Source organism: Arachis stenosperma, chromosome 1 (assembly GCF_014773155.1).
Source record: "Arachis stenosperma cultivar V10309 chromosome 1, arast.V10309.gnm1.PFL2, whole genome shotgun sequence".
Lineage (NCBI taxonomy): Eukaryota > Viridiplantae > Streptophyta > Magnoliopsida > Fabales > Fabaceae > Arachis > Arachis stenosperma.
The window spans coordinates 27,148,311-27,159,228 of record NC_080377.1 but is presented as its reverse complement, the minus strand read 5'-3'; the positions used below and the strand labels follow the sequence as shown (position 1 = coordinate 27,159,228).

Genomic DNA, 10,918 nt, shown 5'->3' with positions numbered 1-10,918 from the left:
CGCGTGACCGACGCGTTCGCGTGACTTGCGAAGAAGTCCAGCGACGCGTACGCGTGACTGACGCGGACGCGTACGCGTGACGTGCGCGATCTGCAGAATTTACAGAAATTGCTGACGTAGATTTTGGGCCGCATTTTGAACCAGTTTCCAACCCAGAAAACACAGATTAGAAGCTGCAGAATGGACAAATCAAGTGGTCCCCACCCATCAGCGAAAGACTTGTTAATTGATTCGAATTTAAATTCAAATTTGATTTTGAGGAAAAGATATTATTCTTAGATAAATAGAGTTTAAAATTTATTAAGATCGAAGAAAAGAGAGGAACTCTGTACATTTAGACAGGGACACATATTGTTACCAGGACCCTTATTTTTCTTCTCTGAACCATGAGCAACTAATTCTTCATTGTTAAGGTTAGGAGCTTTGTCTATTTTTATGGATTGATTCGTTTGATATTTTTAATTTAATTCATGTCTTGATTTATATTTCAATAATTGTTTTCGTTTTTTATTTTATGAATATGGGTGGAACGGAAGTATGACCCATGTTCTAATTGAGTTCTTGTAAACCTTGGAAAAGCTCTTTACTTGAACAACAGCTTGAAAATATATTATACTAAATTTTTAATTGTTTGTATTTAACGGGATACGTGACATATAATCCCCTTATTTGTGGATAATTAGGATTCTTTTGGCATATAAACTAGAAATTGATCATCACCCTCTAATTGGAATTAATTAACCAAGGGATTGGCAATTAATGAATTTTAGAGGAGACTAGGAAGGTCTAAGGAATTAGGGTCTAATCACATATAGTTTGCCATGAAATTAAATCTTGCATGATTAAATTAATTAGTAATAAAAGTTAATTCGAAAAATAGATAACTCTGAAACCTTAACTGCTTTCTCAATACTTTATTCTCAACTTATTTATCTGCCTGTCTTTAATATTCCAAATTTGCTGTTTAATGCTTTTTGAATATCTCAAAACCATTTTCTGCTTGCCTAACTAAGCTTATCGCTCAATAACTGTTGCTTAATCCATCAATCCTCGTGGGATCGACCCTTACTCACGTAATGTATTACTTGGTACGACTCGGTGCACTTGCCGGTTAGTAGTGTGAGTTGTAAAATACCGTACCAAATTTTTGGCGCCGTTGTCGGGGATTTACTGTGATTAACAACTATTAGTTGTTTGATTGCTTAGATTAGGCGTTTTATTTTTTTATTTTATTAAAATCTATTTTTAAAAATAATTTCGAAAAAAAGAAGAAAAAAATAAATTTTTAAATAAATAAATAGCACCAATATTTTTCTTAATTTCTGAAATTAAGTTTGGTGTTGTGATAAATATTATTTATTTTATATAGTATTTTTTTTCTTTACACAGGTTACCTCACTGGGAATTCTCTGCACTCTGACGTAGAGATTCCCATTCTTTCTTATTTTCTGTTTGTTTATGCGCAGGAACAGAGACAAAGAACATCTCTTAGACTTTGATCCTGAACCTGAAAGGACTTTCAGATGGCGTTTACATCAAGCAAGACTTTACAAGGCTGTAGAATACACTATGGATCCGACTAATATTGAGAATGCCAATGCAGCAAACCTGAATGGGAATGAGCAACAAAGGAGAGTGCTTGGCTCTTACTCTTCTCCTGCTGCAGATCTGTATGGAAAGAACATTGTGGTGCCTCCTATTACTGCGAACAACTTTGAGTTGAAGCCTCAACTGGTCACTTTAGTGCAACAAAACTGCCAGTATCACGGTCTTCCCCACGAAGACCCAAATCAATTTATCTCTAGTTTTCTGTAAATTTGTGATACTGTGAAGACAAATGGAGTAAATCCAGATGTGTACAAACTCATGCTCTTCCTGTTTTCTCTAAGGGATGGAGCAAAGCTATGGCTAGATTCTCAACCCAAAGAGAGTTTGGATACTTGGAACAAGGTGGTTACTGAGTTTTTCACTAAATTTTTCCCACCAAAGAAGCTGACTAAGCTTAGGGTGGAGGTTCAGATCTTCAGACAAAAGGATGGTGAGACTCTGTATGAAGCTTGGGAGAGATACAAGCTACTGAATAGGCAATGCCCTCCAGACATGTTCTTCAAATGGACTCAACTAGATATCTTTTATGAAGGCTTGGGTGAAATGTCCAAGATGTGCTTAGACAATTCTGCAGGAGGTTCATTGCACAAGAAGAAGACACCGGAGGAGACTCTTGAGCTGATTGAATTGGTTGCAAGCAACCAATATTTATACTCCTCTAACAGGACCCCTGTGAATTCTGAAACCCCTCAGAAGAGAGGCGTGTTGGAAGTAGATGCTATTAATGCTCTTCTTGCTCAGAATAAGCTGATGTCTCAGCAAATAAATCTACTTACTCAACAGATGGGTGGCATGCAAGTCTCAGCTATCAACACCCAAAATCCACCGCAGGAAGTCTCCTATGACATGGTAGGTAATTTTGTACAAAATAATAATTATGATTATGCTCAACCTTCTTTTGAACAGGTGAATTACATGGAGAGTGGTCCTAGGAATCCCAACAATGACCTATATTCTAAGACATACAACCAGGGATGGAGGAATCACCCAAATTTTGGATGGAGGGATCAACCTCAGAGACCTCAGAACTTTAACAATAATTCTCAGGGCGGTTTCCAACAGAACAATGATCTGGAAGCAATATTGACAGGTTTTATACAGGAAACCAGAGCATCCATCAAGAACCTGGAGATTCAAATGGGTCAAATAGCCACCAGAGTTAATAAAATTGATCAGAGGACCACTAATAGCTTTCCTAGTAACACAATTCCAAATCCAAGAGAGGAATGCAAGGCTATCTCCGTGATAAGTGGACAAGTGGCAAGTACGGAAGCACAAGTTATGTAGGAAACCAGAGCCTCCATTAGAAATTTAGAGGTGCTAGTGGGCCAACTGAGCAAGCAATTACTTGAGAGGTCTATAAGTACATTTAAAGGTGATACAGTGGTGAACCCAGGAGAAGATTGCAAGGTTATTCAATTGAAAAATGGTAAAGTAGCTGGCTCTGAGACCAAGGTCAATGAAGAGTTAGTTGAAAAAGAAGCTCCAGAAGAGAAGAGGGAAGAAGTAGAGCACGCCCCTCCAAAGCGTGCGGACAATCCATTTCCAGCCTCTCTTGACACTCATCCTACATTGGCAAAGGCTCCTGAGTACAAGCCTAAAATGCCATATCCTCAAAGACTTCAAAAGGAGACCAAGGACAAGCAGTTCTCAAAGTTCTTGAAATCTTCACAAAGTTACAAATCAATATTCTTTTTGTTGAGGTTTTGGAGCAAATGTCTATCTATGTCAAGTTCATGAAGGAGCTGTTGTCAAAGAAAAAGCGTTTGAAGGGAGATGAGACAGTAGTCCTGACTAAGGAATGTAGTGCTGTCATTCAGAATAACTTGCCAAGGAAGATGCCAGATCTAGGGAGCTTTCAAATTTCATGCACCATTGGGAGCACTACCATTGAGAAAGCACTATGTGATCTGGGGGCAAGCATAAATCTAATGCCCTTATCTGTGATGAAGAAGCTGCAAATCCAAGAGGCACAACCCACAAAGATAGCATTGCAGATGGCAGATAAATCTATGAAGCCTACATATGGATTAGTGGAGAATATCCTGGTCAAAGTGGGTAAATTCTTCCTCCCAGCAAACTTTGTGATTCTTGACACAGGGGAGGATGAGAATGCCTCTATAATTCTAGGAAGACCATTTCTAGCCACTGGAAGAGCTCTGATTGATGTAGAAGTGGGTGAATTAGTGCTTAGAGTGCATAATGAGCAACTGGTCTTTCATGTCTTCAAAGATATACATCCAACAGGTGAAGAAGAGAGGTGCATTGGTGGACAAAATTGTGATCACATCAATGTAGTATTCTTTGTTGTTGTATGGAATCATTATTATGGCACTTATGTGTGGACACAACTCCGTTCAACTTAACCAGCAAGTGTACTGGGTCATCCAAGTAATACCTTACGTGAGTAAGGGTCGATTCCACAGAGATTGTTGGTATGAAGCAAGCTATGGTCACCTTGTAAATCTCAGTTAGGCAGATTAAATGGTTATGGGTTTCGAAAATTAATAATAAATAGAAAATAAAAAGGGATAGAAATACTTATGTAAATCAATAGTGGGAATTTCAGATAGGCGTGTGAAGATGCTAGAATCCTTTCGAATCTCTACTTTCTTATTGCTTTCATCCAATCCTTCTTACTCCTTTCCATGGCAAGCTGTATGTAGGGCATCACCATCATCAATGGCTACTTTTAATCCTCTCGGGAAAATGGTCCTATGCGCTGTCACTGCACGGCTAATCGTCTGGAGGCATCACCCTTGTTGATAGCTACATCCCATCCTCTCAGTGAAAATGGTCCAAATGCTCTGTCACAGCACGGCTAATCATCTGTCGGTTCTCAATCAGGTTGGAATAGAATCCATTGATTCTTTTGCGTTTGTCATCACGCCCAGCCTTCAGGAGTTTGAAGCTCGTCACAGTCATTCAATACCGGAATCCTACTCGGAATATCACAGACAATGTTAGACTTTCCGGATTCCCAGGATCCTACTCGGAATACCACAGACAAGGTTAGACTTTCCGGATCCCCATGAATGCCGCCATCTATCTAGCTTATACCACGAAGATTCTGTTGGGGAATCTAAGAGATATGCGCCCGGCCTAGAGTAGAACGGAAGTGGATGTCAGTCACGTGCGTTCATAGGTGAGAATGATGATGAGTGTCACGGATCATCACATTCATCAAAGTGTTGTGCAACGTATATCTTGGAATAAGAATAAAAGAGATTTGAATAGAAAGTAATAATAATTGTATTGAAACTTGAGGTACAGTAGAGCTCCACACCCTTAATCTATGGTGTGCAGAAACTCCACCGTTGAAAATACATAAGTGAAAGGTTCAGGCATGGCCGAATGGCCAGCCCCCATGGTCTAAGGACTATGCACCCCCAGATGTTCCTTAGATCTAAAGTGATCAAAAGATGACTAATACATTAGTAAAAAGTCTTATTTATACAAAACTAGCTACTAGGGTTTACATGAGTAAGTAATTGATGCATAAATCCACTTTCGGGGCCCACTTGGTGTATGCTTGGGCTGAGCTTGATCTATCCACGAGCTGAGGCTTCACTTGGAGTTGAACTCCAAGTTATAACGTGTTTTGGGCGTTCAACTCTGGATCATGACGTGTTTCTGGCGTTTAACTCCAGACAGCAGCATGTACTTGGCGTTCAACGCCAAGTTACGTCGTCAATTTTGGAATAAAGTATGGACTATTATATATTGATGGAAAGCTCTGGATGTCTACTTTCCAACGCCATTGAGAGCGCGCCATTTGGAGTTCTGTAGCTCCAGAAAATCCATTTTGAGTGCAGGGAGATCAGATTCCAACAGCATCAGCAGTCCTTTTGTCAGCCTTTTTCAGAGTTTTGCTCAAGTCTCTCAATTTCAGCCAGAAATTACCTGAAATCACAGAAAAACACACAAACTCATAGTAAAGTCCAGAAATTTGAATTTAACATAAAAACTAATGAAAACATCCCTAAAAGTAGCTGGAACTTACTAAAAACTACCTAAAAACAATGCCAAAAAGCATATAAATTATCCGCTCATCACAACACCAAACTTAAATTGTTGCTTGTCCCCAAGCAACTGAAAAATCAATTAGGATAAAAAGAAGAGAATATACTATAAATTCCAGAATATCAATGTATTAATTATAATTAGATGAGCGGGACTTGTAGCTTTTTGCTTCTGAACAGTTTTGGCATCTCACTTTTTCCTTTGAAGCTTAGAATGATTGGCTTCTCTAGGAACTTAGAAGTTTAGATAGTGTTATTGATTCTCTTAGTTAAGCATGTTGATTCTTGAACACAGCTACTTTTATGAGTCTTGGCCGTGGCCCTAAGCATTTTGTTTTCCAGTATTACCACCGGATACATAAATGCCAGAGACACATAACTGGGTGAACCTTTTCAGATTGTGACTCAGCTTTGCTAGAGTCCCCAGTTAAAGGTGTCCAGAGCTCTTAAGCACATTCTTTTGCTTTGGATCACGACTTTAACCACTCAGTCTCAAGCTTTTCACTTGGACCTTCATGACACAAGCACATGGTTAGGGACAGCTTGATTTAGCCACTTAGGCCTGGATTTTATTTCCTTGGGCCCTCCTATCCATTGATGCTCAAAGCCTTGGATCCTTTTTACCTTTGTCTTTTGGTTTTAAGGGCTATTGGCTTTTTTTGCTTGCTTTTTCTTTTTCTTTATATATATTTTTTTTGCCATATATTTTTTTTCGCAAGCTTTCTTTTTCACTGCTTTTTCTTGCTTCAAGAATCAATTTCATGATTTTTCAGATCATCAATAACATTTCTCCTTGTTCATCATTCTTTCAAGAGCCAAAATTTTAACATTCATAAACAACAAGATCAAAAGACATATGCACTGTTCAAGCATTCATTCAGAAAAACAAAAGTATTGTCACCACATCAATATAATTAAATTAAATTCAAGGATGAATTCAAAATTCATGTACTTCTTGTTCTTTTGAATTAAAACATATTTCATTTAAGAGAGGTGAAGGATTAATGGATTTTATTCATAGCTTTAAGACATGGTTACTACATACTAATGATCATGAAGTAGAGACACAAAACATAAATAGACATATAACATAAAAAAACGAAAAACAGAAGAAATAAGAACAAGGAATGAATCCACCTTAGTGGCGTCTTCTTCTTGAAGGACCAATGATGTTCTTAAGCTCTTCTATGTCCCTTCCTTGCCTTTGTTGCTCCTCCCTCATTGCTCTTTGTTCTTCTCTTATTTCTTGGAGAATGATGGAGTGCTCATGATGTTCCACCCTTAATTGTTCAACATTGTGGCTCAAATCTTCTAAGGAAGTGTTGAGTTGTTCCCAATAGTTGTTGGGAGGAAAGTGCATCCCTTGAGGCATCTCAGGAATTTCTTGATGATGAGCTTCCTCATGCATCTCTTGAGAACCGTGGAGGGTCTCTCTTGCTTGCTCCATCCTCTTCTTGGTGATGGGCTTATCCTCTTCAATGGAGATGTCTCCTTCTATGATAACTCCAGCTGAGTAACATAGATGGCAAATAAGGTGAGGAAAAGCTAGCCTTGCCGTGTTGGAGAGCTTGTCGGCTATTTTGTAGATTTCATTAGAGATGACCTCATGAACTTCTACTTCCTCTCCAATCATGATGCACTACAAGGATTTTGTTTATTTGTGGCCGTTTTTTTTCTTACTTGTGGAGGTTTATAACCCCCACCAAATGGTTTATGGAGGTTTCTAAAACCCCCAAAATTTGAGGTGCCACGAGGTCTTTTATGGGGGTTTTTAAAAACCTCCACAATCTATTTAGTGGGAGTTTTGTGTGTGTTTAGTGGAGGTTTTATATTGGACATTTGTGGCAATTTTAAATCACTTTTGTGACAGTTTAAAACCCCCACAAATTAATTTTTTAATTTAAAAAAAATAACTATTTTGTGAGATTTTCAAACCTCCACAAACCCTATATTATTTATTTATTTTTAATTTCAAATTATTCATTAATCTCATCTCATTTACATACTCTCAAATTAAAAATTTATTTTTTAATATCAAAAATAATAAACACACTCAAAGATAAGTCTTAAACACCAATTCAGTTGAGGAATTCCATAAAATCACCACAAAACAAGATAATCCAACTAAATTCAATACACAATGGTAAGCTTCAAAGTTAAGCCAATCCAATCAAAAACAGATTAACAGCCTGCTACCCGTAAATGAATCACAATTCTCATGAAAGATACAGAAAAAAAAAACTTTCAAAAGGTGTAAACTAGTAATACTAAAATAATACACTTCTTACTATGCTTAAATATCACTAATATTAAGTTATCCTTCTAGTGTAGTGACATCAATTAGAGAGTCAATTACTAATTGCTCTAAAAAAACCAAATGTATTGTCAATGGTGGTACTAACCAACTATTTTTAATCTTAACTCTCCATGGAGGTAAGCCAAGCCTTTAGCAACGCCTATACAAATCTTGCGCCTTGTTGACCAGTCCAATTTCAATTAAGTTTTCTCTTTGCCTTTATTACAATTGTCACCGAAATTAGATAACAAAGCCAAATGATCAGTATATATATTTTGTATACAATATTTTAGCTTATTAACGAAAGAGATACCAAACTCAAATATATAGAGTAAAGAAACATTACCCCACAGAGCACTGGCAAGGCTGTTGTTTTCCATATATTCATATATCAACAACATTTGATCTCCCTCCATATAACAACCATAGAGCTTAACAAGACACGCGTGTTGCAAAGCAGAAATCATGCCAATCTCATTTGTGAACTCACGATTCCCCTGCTTCGATCTAGAAGAAAGCTGTTTAACTGCTATTGCTGTGCCATCTGGAAGAATACCCTGCATTTCCAAATGATTGTAACTATTTTTTTAGTGCAATAGAAACTAGAAAAGAAACAATGATATTGATTCAGATTCTAAAACATAAATTCACTTATTTTCCACAATATTTTATATACTGGACCGAACCCTCCTTCTCTAATCTTGCAGGAAACACTAAAGTTGTTTGTTGCAGCTTTGATTTGCCTTAAGGTAAATATGCCAGTTTTTAAATCCAAACCAAACTCTGTAGGTCTGTTAGTTGAAGCCAAACAAGAGGAGAATGAAAAGTGAATTAAGATATCTGTTTTCGAAAACTTAGTTATTGCATATGGCAGAATGGTCATTATTCTAAGAATATTAGAATAAATGAAAAGACAATCCATATATTTGGGTTTAGGAGTTGACAAGATAATTAATCAGCATTTACACAAGCAAATTCATATCAAGTTTTTGTTTGAAAATTAATATTTACTATTAAATAGAGTAGCACCCTATAGTAGCATCTTAGTTCTTACCTCTATATAATGAACCTTTTTGTCATAAACATCCTCGCCACCAAGCTATACCTGAAATAATACACAGCAAATAGTTACTCGCTCGTATATGCCTGAAATAATACATAGCAAAACCAAAAAAAATGAAGACTTGAAGCAAAAAACAAAAGAAAAGAACAAAAGAAAAACTTGTACTTCATGAAAGCTTTGTGAAGTTACTCATCTGCAACATTTCTTGTCCAAATCCCTTCATAACAAAAACAAGATGCATACACTATCAATGCAATCAAAGGAAGACTTGTCTAAAAGAGTATATACTAACCTGCCTAAGGAGTACATGTCTTACAACAGAATCAATGTAGTTCTTGACTGGTTGCCCTGAGGAAATCATGTACCCATCCTTGAACTTCATGGATTTAGCACGCTGAGCCCTCAACTTACCACTAACGATGACCTGCACAGAATCAAAATGTTATCGCAACCTAAGCATAGCAACAAAGAAACCTGAAATCAGATGCTGTCAAGAACAAATCTCGCATCCCTTGGCGCCATTTTCCATAACAAACCTCAAAACACCATAGCAGGCCCTGCAAAAGTAGTTTTAGAAATAAATTTCATATTGTTTAGTAGTACAGATAAACAGCAAAGGAATTATCCTATTCATTAGAAGAATGCGCATACAGCAACCTGACTAACACCAGCCCCTAACATCTAAAAAAAATGAAGATCCAAATAAATACAAAACATAATTCATTCAAAAAATAAAATAAAATTTACAATGTAACAAACCAATCAGAGCAATATAATGACATAGCAAAAGAAGCAGTAGCGAAAGAGTTAATATTAAAAGATTTATCCCTCAGCATTACAACATGAATATAATTCATGAATATAGATGATATGGAGAACATAATGATTTAGTCATCTTCCAACACAAACTTGGTGGAGTAGGCACCAAATTTGCTTTAAAGATGACAAAGCATGCTATTCTACAATCACCAAATCAAATCAGAGCAATCCGAGAAAGCAACCACAAATTTGCAAGTCATGTTAAATGGAGCATAAATCATTTTAACTTTTCAATATCAAGCAAATCTAGTAAAGTTTAAGCTGTAATTCATACTCCCCTTTTTCTTGTTACATTCTTTGGAGCATGAAACCTCAAAATTTGATTTCTCAATAAGACTGAAAGCTCAATTGTCAAAAAGTTCGTACAAATAAAGATCCTAGTTCAGTTCATGGAAACCTTTACAAAGTAGGAACAAATCCTCACCTCAATGACTCGAACAACATGAGAATTAGTTCCATAAGATTTGATAGTTTTGATTGCACTATCGCAGCTTCAATCGAAGCTTCCAAAGTCTTTCGCTCGCTTGCCTTACAGATCTACTCAGCAAGTGCCACCAAGTCTGCGCCCAAACTGCTATGAGTGCTTCAAGCCGCTGGAGCAAAAGCAGAACCAGCGGCAGCATCCGCCGTGGAAGACGACGCAGAAGCGGAAGATCTAAAGCATTACTATCCCGAGAAGCGAGAGCTCGACGAATTGAGAAGCTCCACGATCACCTCGTCCTCATAACTCCACCGGCGACGCTTTGATGGAGGAGACATGGCGGCAACGACGGCGAGGAGATGAATGGCAGTGGCTGGAATCGCTATTTTAGGGTTCAGACTCTTTCGTTCTCTCTCTCTCTCTTAGAACTCTTTTGATTTTTTTTTTTTTGGTATGCTAAGTTAATATTTGTTTGGGTTGGGCTTTTAATAATTAATTAGGTTAAGAATATTATAATAGTGGGAGTTTTTATTATATTATTTAAAATTGTCACAAATAAAATATACTATGGAGGTTTTAATAACTCCTACTAAAAAACTTCCACAAACAAACAAAAATTTTGTAGTGATGCTATGAATCATGATGGACCGATCCACAGTAACTTCAGATCGGTTGCTAGTAGGAATGAT

General features: G+C 37.2%; 1 long non-coding RNA gene across 2 annotated transcripts; it reads right to left on the bottom strand.

The window, feature by feature from the left end:
• Positions 1-7,664: 7,664 nt before the first annotated feature.
• Positions 7,665-10,696, bottom strand: LOC130942883 (uncharacterized). 2 transcript variants are annotated; one of them, XR_009071434.1, is made up of 6 exons: positions 10,233-10,696; positions 9,282-9,546; positions 9,155-9,206; positions 8,981-9,031; positions 8,273-8,483; positions 7,665-8,143 (listed from the first exon to the last, which is right to left on the bottom strand). It is a non-coding gene; the product is annotated as an uncharacterized LOC130942883 (long non-coding RNA). The 2 variants fall into 2 exon arrangements; XR_009071440.1 differs by lacking the exon at positions 9,155-9,206.
• Positions 10,697-10,918: the final 222 nt, after the last annotated feature.